This window comes from Mustela nigripes, chromosome 6 (assembly GCF_022355385.1).
Source record: "Mustela nigripes isolate SB6536 chromosome 6, MUSNIG.SB6536, whole genome shotgun sequence".
NCBI lineage: Eukaryota > Metazoa > Chordata > Mammalia > Carnivora > Mustelidae > Mustela > Mustela nigripes.
The window spans coordinates 29345653-29357537 of record NC_081562.1 but is presented as its reverse complement, the minus strand read 5'-3'; the positions used below and the strand labels follow the sequence as shown (position 1 = coordinate 29357537).

The window sequence follows — 11885 nt, the reverse complement described above, 5'->3', positions numbered from 1 at the left end:
TTTTATAGTAATTTTAAGAAATCAGTCTCATTTGCATCAAACTTTTTCACAATCTTAATTATTTCTGGGCTCACTGGTTGTAGTTTACTTCTTAAAGGCACTGTAATCCATCAGTGTGCACGTGTTTTGATATTCTGATGGTGATATAGAAAAGAGGGAAGGATCAGGCTGCAAAGTGCTTTATAAAGGACCGTTTCCTTATTTTCCAGATGGGTCAGGGAGGCACAGCTGGAAAGAGAATGTGGATTTTTAGCCAAATCCTGTGCTTTCATTTGTCTTGGCAGCTGCATTCTGAAGAGTGTAAGTCATTAAGAGGACGCAGCACTCTGAGCTGAGGTTTTGTGCAAGGTAGCACTGCAACATAGCGCTGTGAACATCTTAGACACACCTTATGCATTGTCTAGTTTACATAAACCGGTACATAATTCCTACACACAGACCGGGACACTTTATATAAAATGTAGTTCAACATTTCTTACATATCCATCTTAATCAGTATAATTTTGCTGAACTGAATGCTCTCATTTTCAGAGCTTACATGATTATGGCTGCCAATATTATCATAAGAAGAAAAAAATTGATCGAAGTAATTTCCCTGAACATGTAATGACTTGTTCTATCTTCTTTCCTGTCCCAAGTATTCCACAAGTATTGAAAAAAAAAATCAAGAATTACTATTTTATTATTCACTTATTATTATTAATTACAAGTTACTGATTCTTTACATGTTCTCTTTCTCTGGTCATATACAGTCAGTGATAAATTCTAGCAAAGGCTGCTGATGATTTAAAAAATGTTCACGTTTCATAGCTTAATTCATGTTTCATTAACATTAAAGCATTTCCTGAAATAGGGAATAATTATGCAAAGTGCAGTAGATTTAATGTGATCCAGGATCCAAGACATCCTGTTCTTGCTACAGTTGGGAAGACTGTTAAATTGGAAAGGGGAAGTCTTCTTTTGATAGTCCTCTAGCCTCTGTCTGCTTCTTCTTATCTTTTCCAACTTCTTCATTTTGTTTTCCTTGGTGCTCCTTAGTTGACATTAACCTATTGACTCAGGAAAGATATTGTTATCTCCTTGGTATTTATTTGAAACCTTAATGTATCGGAAATCTTCATTTCAACATAGAATGTTAAGTTGGGGCTGCAGTATCTATGAAATTTTTTGGTACGCAGACCACAAACGTTAAGCATTAAAACTCAATCTTGAAAGGAAGGGAAAAATTTAAAACCATGTTTTAATAATAATGTCAATAACTTAGCTATTTTCATGTATTCCCTCTTTTATTTACAAAGTATGATTATATGTATTTCTCTTTCTGTTACCCAGCTTTTTCTTTTATAATGATTGGAATACTGGAGAAACGAAAGATGTTAAAAAAGCAAGAAGCTGGGGTGCCTGGGTGGCTCAGGGGGTTAAGCCTCTGCCTTCAACTCAAGTCCTGGTCTCAGGGTCCTGGGATCTAGGCCTGCATCAGGCTCTCTGCTCAGCTTCCCCCTCTCTCTCAGTCTGCCTCTCTCCCTGCTTATAATCTCTCTGTAAAATAAAAAAGATCTTTAAAAAAAAAAAAGGCAAGAAGCTGTATTTGTGTCCTTATAGCTATTGGCATATTCCAGTATCAATGAGATGGTAGAGTTTTAGGAACTATTCTAAGCAATTTTACCCACTTAGGGCATCTAATACTGACTACCAAAAAAAAAAAAAAAAAAAAAATCAGTAAAGTCCATGCTGTTCACTTTTCTTCCTACTCAAAACTAAGAGTTTTTTGTTTTGTTTTTTCTTTTCTACTCAAGACATACAAGATTTAATTAAGAATGACATCTTACACTATGAGACAAACTGTATGTAGTTTCTTAAATAATTCATACATACAGCAGCTAAAATAAAAAGGCAAATGAAAACTGTGAGGGCAAGAAGCACATGCCTCTGTTCATTTTGGACCTTCAACATCCAGCCTGTTTTTTGGAACATGGTAAACAGGAAGTAGATATTTGTAAATTTGAAAATAGATTGGTAATACATTATCAATATATGAGATGGTTCTGGTTTAACTACCAATTCCTCCTCACTGCATCTCTTCGTTGAGAATGGTTCTGGAATCATTAAAGGAATAAGGGTGCTGTTCACCTTAGGGTCAGCCTCTCTTCTGTGGTGCTGGTTCTGCATTATCATACTGGTTTTTTATTTATTCTCCACTCATCTATTTTTGCTTTCATTTCTAGTCCCTGTCACAGTATGAGTCAGGCCACATCTTCTCTCCTTCTCTTTTCTTTTCTCCTTTCTCTTCTCTTCTCTTCTCTTCTCTTCTCTTCTCTTCTCTTCTCTTCTCTTCCCTTTTCCTTTCCTTTCCTTTCTTTTCCTCTTTCTTTCTTTCTTTCTTTCTTTCGGAACACTTAACAAATTTGCATGTCATCCTTGCCCAGGGACCTTGCTAATCTTCTCTGTAACATTCCAATTTTAGTATATGTGCTGTCAAGCAAGCACAGACTGTTTCTTTCTAGATGGGGTGTTTTCATGTATTACTCCTGCTCTCCTAATTGGGAACTAGAGCTTTCATTTGTATGTTGCAATAGCTCAGGCTCCGGTCCTATAATTTTTCTTCATCCATCATCTTCTTCTCTTTTATTCTTTCTCCTCTCTTTCCATTGGCTCTCTTCCCACCAGCATATATTTGATATTTAAACATACTTAAGATGCATCCATTTTAAGAACAACTAAGTAAAAGTAAATAAAGTATCTTGACATTTATGCCTTTTAGGTAAGATTTCTTCCTCCTTTTCTTGGCCAGGTCATTTGAAATACCAGTCTACCTGGAATATTTCTCTTTCCTTTGCTCCTGCTCTTTTCAACACAAGGTAATATCTCTTCTGCCTATCACACTTCACAAGAAGTATCCTTTATAAGGCCTTAATTCTCGGGATGATCTCCTGTGATAAGGAAAGAAAATGCTATGATTTTAATTACATTTTAATTAATATTCATGTCCTCATTGACACTGAAACCTCACTTGGTCACATGTTAGGTCAAATGATGGATCCTGAGGGAAGAGTCAGAGCCACACTGTGGAGATGTTTCTGTGTAACTGCTATGTGTTGTAGTTTTCAATTATAATGATGACACTTTCAATCCTTGTATAAGCTCTTAACCTGGCATATTAGTAGTTAAAAACAGTAACAGTCTAACAGGCCACTATGGAAAATATGTTAAAAGTTAAAATCATCAGTATCTATTTAAAATATATATTTACTGGGCACCTGAGTGGCTCAGTTGGTTAAGTGTTTGCCTTTGGCTTAGGTTATGATCCCAGAGTCCAGGGATCAAGCCCCGCATCAGGCTTCCTGCTCAGGGGGTTCTCATTCTCCCTCTCCTTCAGCCCCCCACCGCTCCTTCTCTCTCTCTTGCTTACTCTTTCTCAAATAAATAGGTAAAATCTTTATTTAATAAAATCTATACTTACAACAACTACCATAAAGATGAAGTTTACATACATGCCTTGAAATAATTGTTAATATTAGCAAAATATTAATAAAAGCTATTAATATCAGCAGGGTCTTCAAAATACATTAACTCATTCACACTTTTTTCTATTTTTTGTATTGTATAATACACACAATCCATTGGAACAATAGAATGTGCATATAATCTATAAATAAGTGATTATACATACATGGTTGGTTTGTGTTCAAATTGTGTTCCCTTAGTTGACATATATACTAAGATGCAAGAAGTACTAGATGATGAATTTATTAATGATTCTTTGTTTTTCCATTTGATCAGCATAGCAATGCTTCGATTCTGTCTCTTTCACTGTCTATGTGCCTGTGGTAAAATTATTTAAAATCTTTGTGTTCTAATTTCAATCATAAAATATGTTTTAAGTCTTTTACTTGGAATAAGCTGTACTATCTGTTCTAATATTATTTATATCAGCAGGTACTTAATGTGTGAGATAAGCACAATGAAAGTGACTTGTTTATATGATTTAAAGCATTTTTTAAAAAAAAACCTTCAGAATTCAGATATATTAAAATTGAAATAAAACTTACTATGTCAGGTGCCTGGTTGGCTCAGTGGGTTAAAGCCTCCATCTTTGGCTCAGGCCATGATCTCAGGGTCCTGGAATCAAGCCCCGCATCGGGTTCTCTGCTCGACGGGCAGCCTGCTTCCCTCTCTCTCTGCTTGTCTCTCTGCCTATTTGTAATCTCTGTCTGTCAAATAAATAAATAAAATCTTTTAAACAAAAACAAAACAAAACAAAACAAAACTTACTACATCATTCAGACCCATGATCCCTTCAGTATAGCAAGGTTTCTGACCTGGGACCACAATGGGACAAGCAACAATGTCAAAGTGCTTATCATGATCCTTGCTGTTGATGTTAAAGTCCAAGAATGTGACCTGAATCTTTTCCCTTAATAATTCTTTATTCATAAATGTAATCTTCTTTTTTCTCTGATTTTTTTTTTTTTTTTTGTATATTGCCTTAGTGTGGCAAACCTTATTTGAAGCTGTTCATATTTTTACTTTTTACTACTTCTTAGGAGGTTACAAATCCTCTGAATTCCTTACATAATAAATTAGATATTAATTATTTGTATTTATTTTAACTATGTCTATAGGAGTGTTGCAACACTGACTCTGTCTTTGGCCCTCCATCTTGTTCTTCCCTCTGGTGCACAGGGACGCCAATTTAGATAACTGCCTTGTGACCTTACCATCATGCCCCTCACTCCAGTCCCATGGGGATTAAGGTCTGGTTGGGGACACAGAATATGGGACAGAGAACAGCAGCCAACAATAGCTGCATAATGCCCTGGGTTGTCCCTCCATCTGCCTACCTGCCCAATTGCTCCTGCCAGTAAGTTTTCCTGAGTAAGACTATGTAAATGATGTGGAGTGGCTTACTTTGTTCTTTGGTATTAAAGTGCCCTTCTCAGTCTGGAGGATACATTACTGACCCTCCAACACTTTCTACCAATGTCTTACTCAAGCTTTGTGCTTTGAGCACGCAATAGGACAGCTGATCATGTATTTTGTTGCCATATTTATAAAGTGACACATTGGTTGAAGGGCTTTAGAGCATACTGTGTGTATAATCCAAGAATGAATCAGTCTCAGAAGAATCTTTTTGGAGTAACTATGAATCAGATTTGTTTAGGATTTGCTTCTGGAGTATTCTGTGCTCTAAAGTACCTGAAAGACTACTTTGCCTTCTGAGCCTTTATACTGTAGAACAGTGCCTAATTACATGAAGAAAAATGAGAATAAAAACCGCAGTGCAGCCTTTAACTTGATTTATGTATTGCTTTAACTTTCTTTCTATATTGCTAAACATATGCTGTTATTATCATGAACACTAAATCCCAAATCTCTTTCCCTTACAGTTAAAAAATAGTCATTCTTAATTTGGAATATTTTCTAGTCTGGTTTCTTGTTCTGAAGGTGACAGCATTAGAAGGAGTGGACTCTTCAGAAGCACTCATCTTTGGTTTATACTTTAAATCACAGTTTTTCAACCCTGCTATTATTGATACTTGGAGCTGCATAATTCTCAGTGGGGAGCATTGTTCCATGCATTTTTGAAAATTCAGCAGCATCCCTGGCCTCTACCCACTCAATGCCAGTAGCAAGCCCTCTTTGCCACCAACTGTGACAACAAAAAATGTCTCCAGTTATAAAAAATCATCTCCAGTTGAGAAGCACTGCTTTAAATATCGACATTATTTCTTTCTTTTGTACATTTGGGATAAAACAGATTGAACATTTGATGTCTAGTGAGGGGGGGGTCTCTGAAAGAAACACGTGTTTTCCCCTCTGAGTTGTTTTAGAAAAGACTTTTAATAATTTTCGTTTAATGTGTAAATCTAATCCTAGAGACCAGAGAAAAGGGTCTCGGTATAGATATAGGAGTTATTTATTCAAGACTTCATACCAGATATGAATATATCATAAGACGTATTTCTTTTAATGTCTTCCTTATTTGTGTAATGATTGGCCCCAGTCATTCCCAAATGAAGATATTATCATTTGGACTTGATCGTGTTGTGTCTGGGACCAAGTGTTTTTCTGAACTGTTAGTATGCATACTACTTGTCGATAGTTTATAGATGTTTTATTCAGTTTGTTCTTCCAGAAGAAAACTAAACTCAACACCCAAAAAACAAATAATCAAGTCAAGAAATGGGCAGAAGACATGAACAGACACTTCTCTAAAGAAGACATATAAATGGCTAACAGACACATGAAGAAAGTTCGACATCATTAGCCATCAGGGAAATTCAAACCACATTGAGATACCACCTTATACCAGTTAGAATGGCCAAAATTAACAAGGCAAGAAACAACAAATGTTGGGGAGGCTGTGGAGAAACAGGAACCTTCTTATGCTATTGGTGGGAATGCAAGTTGGTGCAGCCACTTTGAAAAACAGTGTGGAGTTTCCTCAAAAAGTTAAAAATAGAGCTACCCCATGACCCAGCAATTACACCACTGGGTATTTACTCCAAAGATACAGATGTAGTGAAAAGAAGGGTCATATGTACCTCAGTGTTCATAGCAGCAATGTCCACAATAGCCGAATTGTGGAAGGAACTGAGATGCCCTTCACTGGAAGAATGGATAAAGAAGATGTGGTCCATATGGACAATGGAATATTACTCAGCCACCAGAAAGGATGAATACCCAATATTTGCAGTAGTATGGATGGAACTGGAGGAGATTATGCTAAGTGAAATAAGTCAAACGGAGAAAGACAATTATCATATGGTTTCACTTATTCATGGAATATAAGGAATATCATGGAGGACATTAGGAGAAGGAAGAGGAAAATGAAGGGGGGGAAATCAAAGGGGAGATGAACCATGAGAGACTGTGGACTCCAGGAATCAAACGGAGGGTTTTGGCAGGGCATGGGGGAGATGGGTGAACCTGATGATGGGTATTAAGAAGGGCATGTATTGTATGGAGCACTGGGTATTATATACAAACAATGAATCATGGAACACTACATCAAAAACTTGTGTACTCTATGGTGACTAACATAACATAATAAAAAATCATGATAAAAATCATAATAAAGGAAAGAAAACTACCATAGACTGGGTGGTTTAAACAACAGAAATTTATTTTTCACAGTTCTGGAGGCTGGGAATTCAAGATCAAGATGTAGGCAGGTTCCGTTTCTGGTGAGAGCTCCTTACTGGTTATGTCCTCACATGGCAGAGAAGTGGAAAGTGGAGAGGGGGAGAGAGAACATACAAGCAAACTCCTGTTCCTTCTTTTTCTTTCTATAAGGGAACAAATCCTATCATGAAGACTCCACCCTCATGGTCTAATTGCCTCCCAAAGACTCCATCTCTGTATACCACCCATTGGGGATTAGTGTTTTAACATACGGATTTTAGAGGGATACGGACACTCAGTCCATAGCAATGGGAGAATTTCATTATATTAAAAAGCTGAAAGACTGATACTTTCTTCTGAATCCTTATAAAACACAAGAAAGAGGGGTGCCTGGGTGGCTCAGTGGGTTAAAGCCTCTGCCTTCAGCTCAGGTCATGATCCCAGAGTCCTGGGATCGAACCCTGCATCGGGTTGTCTGCTCAGCATAGAGCCTGCTTCCTCCTCTTTCTGCTTGCTTGTGATCTTTGTCAAATAAATAAATAAAATCTTTAAAAAAATAAAAAAACAAGAAAGAAAAGTTAAAATATTAAGAGAATAAAAGTAAAGTATAACTGTGAAAATACAAATATATGAAATGAGATAATTAGGTTTCACTATAGTCTCTTCACTTTACCTTGAAAGGATTACAGTATAAACTGAACATTTATCCTTCTTAGGAAGATTTAAAAACTTAAAATTGTTTTAAACATCACCCTTACCAGGACAGCAAAGGACTTCAAATGTAGTTTTCTACCACAGGAAAATCATTTCAATTACATAGATCAGCAATATATAAGAGAGGAATTTGAAATAGAAAAGTGACATCAGACATTGAGATAAATGGCTTTAATCTCATAAATGATTTTTAAAGAAATAACCCCCATATGTAAATTCAAAAACAGAGTGAATACATGTCAATTCACTTTCTTTAAAAATCACATAGAAAGGGGCGCCTGGGTGGCTCAGTGGGTTAAAGCCTCCGCTTTCGGCTCAGGTCATGATCCCAGGGTCCTGGGATCGAGCCCCCCATCGGGCTCTCTGCTCAGTGGGGAGCCTGTTTCCTCCTCTCTCTGAATGCCTCTCTGCCTACTTGTGATCTCTGTCTGTCAAATAAATAAATAAAATCTTAAAAAAAAAATCGCATAGAAGATAAGCCTGATCAATCTTTTTTTTTTTTTTTTAAGATTGATTTATTTATTTGACAGAGAGAGAGAGAGATAGCAAGTAGGAAGAGAGGCAGGAAGAGGAGGGGGGAGCAGGCTCCCCGCTGAGCAGAGAGCCCGACACGGGGCTCAATCCCAGGACCCTGGGATCATGACCTGAGCTGAAGGCAGAGGGCTGACCCACTGAGCCATCCAGGCGGCCCCAAGCCTGATCAATCTTATTTGTTTCTCCTAGACAGGGTTTTTCAATATTGACCCTATTGACTAGATAAATCTTTGTTGTGGGAGCTGTCCTGTGCAATGCGGGATGTTTAGCAGCATCTCTAGCCTCTACCCACCACCCAGTAGCAATGCTTGCACAGTTGGGACAATCTGAACTACTTCTAAACGCTGCCATATATCCCCTGGAGAGATAAATCTCCCCAGCTGAGAACCATCCTATAGAAGAATAAAGCAAGACTATACCTGTGAATCCTCATAAAAAGAAGGAAAAGAGAAAGGAAAGAATGAAAGAAGGAAGAAAGAAAGAAAGACCAACAATCTTTTGAGCCTCTTGGTGCTTTACTTGACACCTTTTGTTATTACAGAGAAACACACTTAGAGATAATAGGGATTTAAAACAGCAGCAGACAAAAGTACATCATTTCAGTGTAATTGAGGAGAAACTAAACCCTAGCAATGGTCTCAGTAGGACAGATAACAGTTGAAAAGTGAATCTTTAGCAACTTATGTGCTTTTGAATGAATGGGAAAAAGCACTCTTATCATTGTGACTGCTACTTATATGACTTCTGCACAGTTGGAGGGTTTATTTTAGGCAACTATAAATATGATTTAAATGCAAACTCTATTATGAGCCAAATGTATTCACTAAGGTTTGGACCAATCAATTTCTATTTGATGCTCTAAAAGGAATAGCTAGGACACATACTAAAATAACCCCATCACTCCAGTACAACAGAAACTAAATGAGTCAACCTGTTCCCTTTGTTGTTTAACTATAGCAATTCCAAATAAAGTTGTAGCTTGTATATGCTGCTGTTTGCTAGTTCCACCGTTTCATCTTTTTCTGAGTTACTGTGATGTCAAACCTCCCACTCAGACCCCTGTGAATATCTACAGATACCATTATTTTATCTCAGCTAAAGCAACATCAGGTCAGTGGCTCTGAGATAAAAGGCAGGAACAAAGGAAGTACAACTGACAACAAGACTGTGGGGGTCTCTGCTAACAATGGAAGTTCTAGAGGTGGCAGTCACTAAAGGCCCAAGCTCCTGGCTCTTCTAGAATGGAGACAAAGCTAACCTAAATAGAATAGAACCTCTGTGTCTGATTCCAAGGAACCCAAATAGGAAAACTGATGCCAAATCTCTTGTTTTGTTTCTGAGTGGTCTTTCCCCTACATTCAAGCATTCCAGCCAATGAAATTTTTATCTAGTTAAAAATATCTGTTTGGTCATTGTGAAGTCAAGAGAATACTTTTTCCTTTAAAAGTGTGGAATTTTCCCAGAACACTTCTTCTGACTCAGGTAGTTACAATAAAGAAGTTATTTGCTAGATCCTTCCAGATGTTAAAGGCTGACCAGTTACCTGGGCCCGAGTTGACTCTCTCAAAGGGAGACATAGCATTTTCAGTCTGACCTATAGATGAATGGCTGACCTGCTGGAAGCAAGAGTCTTTCACCAGGACCACAGCTCTTTGTGCATTTTGTTACTTGTGCTGTGCACCACAAATTATAGTTCATGGTTTCAGGGCACTGTTTGGAAACTGTTACAATATATAATCTTGTTTAATTGATTTTTGTGAGCACAGATACTGTTAATCAATACACTGTAAGTAATGCATATTTATGGCATTGTTTGTTTTGTTTCAGTGCACACTGTCATTCTTAGGCCCATGTGGAAGAAAGCACTATGACTGCAAGCTAAAAATGTACCATGTCATTAAAGCAGGCAGAATCAAAAGCATTGATCTGTGTGCCCGGGGACAGAAAGGAAAGAGGGCAAGTTGAGCATAAACCAGGAAGTGGTCTTAAATAAAATATGAGAACCAACTAAAAAGCCGGTAACAATCTACTTGTAAAATTGTTAGGACTAGTAAAAGTTCTGCAAATGACCATTCATATACAAATATATAACAAATTAATATAGTTCCTACATACTAGTACAAATTCATTGTAAAATGAATGACAGATAATATCTTATAATTATTATCTTAAAAAGAAGCATGTGCGTCCTGTAATGTGAAAACCAAACCAAACCAAACCACCAACAAAAACTCAGGTATATGCAAAATAAAATACATTAATGTAGAGATATGCCACACTCTGGATGAGGAAAAGCAATTAATGCACATATTTAATGCAATCCTGGTTAAAATATCAGTGATATTTTCTTTTTAAATCTTGACAAGGTGATTTCAAAATTCATCATAATAAAAAGTGGAAAAGAGCTAAGAACAATGATAAAGAACAATGTTGAACAAGATTAGCTCTCCCAGATACTAAAACATACTCTGAAACTATAATTATTAAATCAGTAGAGAAAATGTGCACAATTAGTCTAACTAAAAATAAATTCTGTTATATAATTTAATATATAATAAACTGGAAACATTAATCAGTGAGACAAGGATGAATTATTCAGTAGAAGGAGATGGCATAATTTGTTAGGATTTTGGAAAAATGTTAGATCTTCTCAAAACAACAAAGCTATAGATTATTTTAAGTTTTATTGTAAAAATTCAGACTAGAGAGAGACAGAAGAAATTACCTTGGCAAGAGATATGTAAAGCATCTGTTAAAATGGATGTTTACAAATAGTTTTAATAAAATGGAAAATGATTTTTATAACATGAAAAAACAGGGTCAAATTTTACATATAAAATAAAACTTTGGTTTTGTTTCGTTAGCACAACATGCAGAAACAAATTGAAACATTTATTTTTCTATAACTGATATCATGTTCCTGGCACTCCATTATGGCAAGAAATTACAACCTTGCCAATTAAACATAATTCAGTTTCTTAGGGCTTAAAAGTTTAAAAGCTCCTTTACGTCATTGTAGAGCCTTCAGTCCTGATCAGGCCTTTCTCATTTCCTTTAGAAATCAGGCTCTCTTTCCCTGGTTCTCCCTCAGTAGTGCTTGGGTATAGAGGAAGGCTTAAATATGCTCTGGTCTCAGAGAGAAGGAATTTGATCCATCTGCTATCTGTGTTTCTCTGCTGGTCTCAGCTGCAGGTGGGTAGATTTCTCTTAATCCAGTGGCCTGCATTGGTTATATGTTTACTTTTTATAGCCTCTGAGAATTTAGAACATGTTATAATGGCAGATATTTCAGAATTCTGACTTGCAGTAGTCTCTGATCTCAAGGTCATCACATTATGAGACTTCTTTTCCCCAAGTCCAGGCGTCTGGTACACCACTGTCTCTGCTCTTATGTACTGGACTTCTGGAAACTTCTGGCATTCCTTCTTGTTCCACTAATTATAGAGAACTAGAAGTCCTATCGTAGACCCACATGCTGTATGTTCTTAGCCATTTTTAATTTGCTGTTGGAG

At 36.8% G+C, this 11885-nt stretch overlaps 1 non-coding gene across 1 annotated transcript; it reads right to left on the bottom strand.

The window, feature by feature from the left end:
- Positions 1 to 2381: 2381 nt before the first annotated feature.
- LOC132020989 (U6 spliceosomal RNA) lies at positions 2382 to 2487 on the bottom strand. The gene has a single exon (XR_009405178.1). It is a non-coding gene; the product is annotated as a U6 spliceosomal RNA (small nuclear RNA).
- Between the last annotated feature and the right edge of the window lie 9398 nt (positions 2488 to 11885).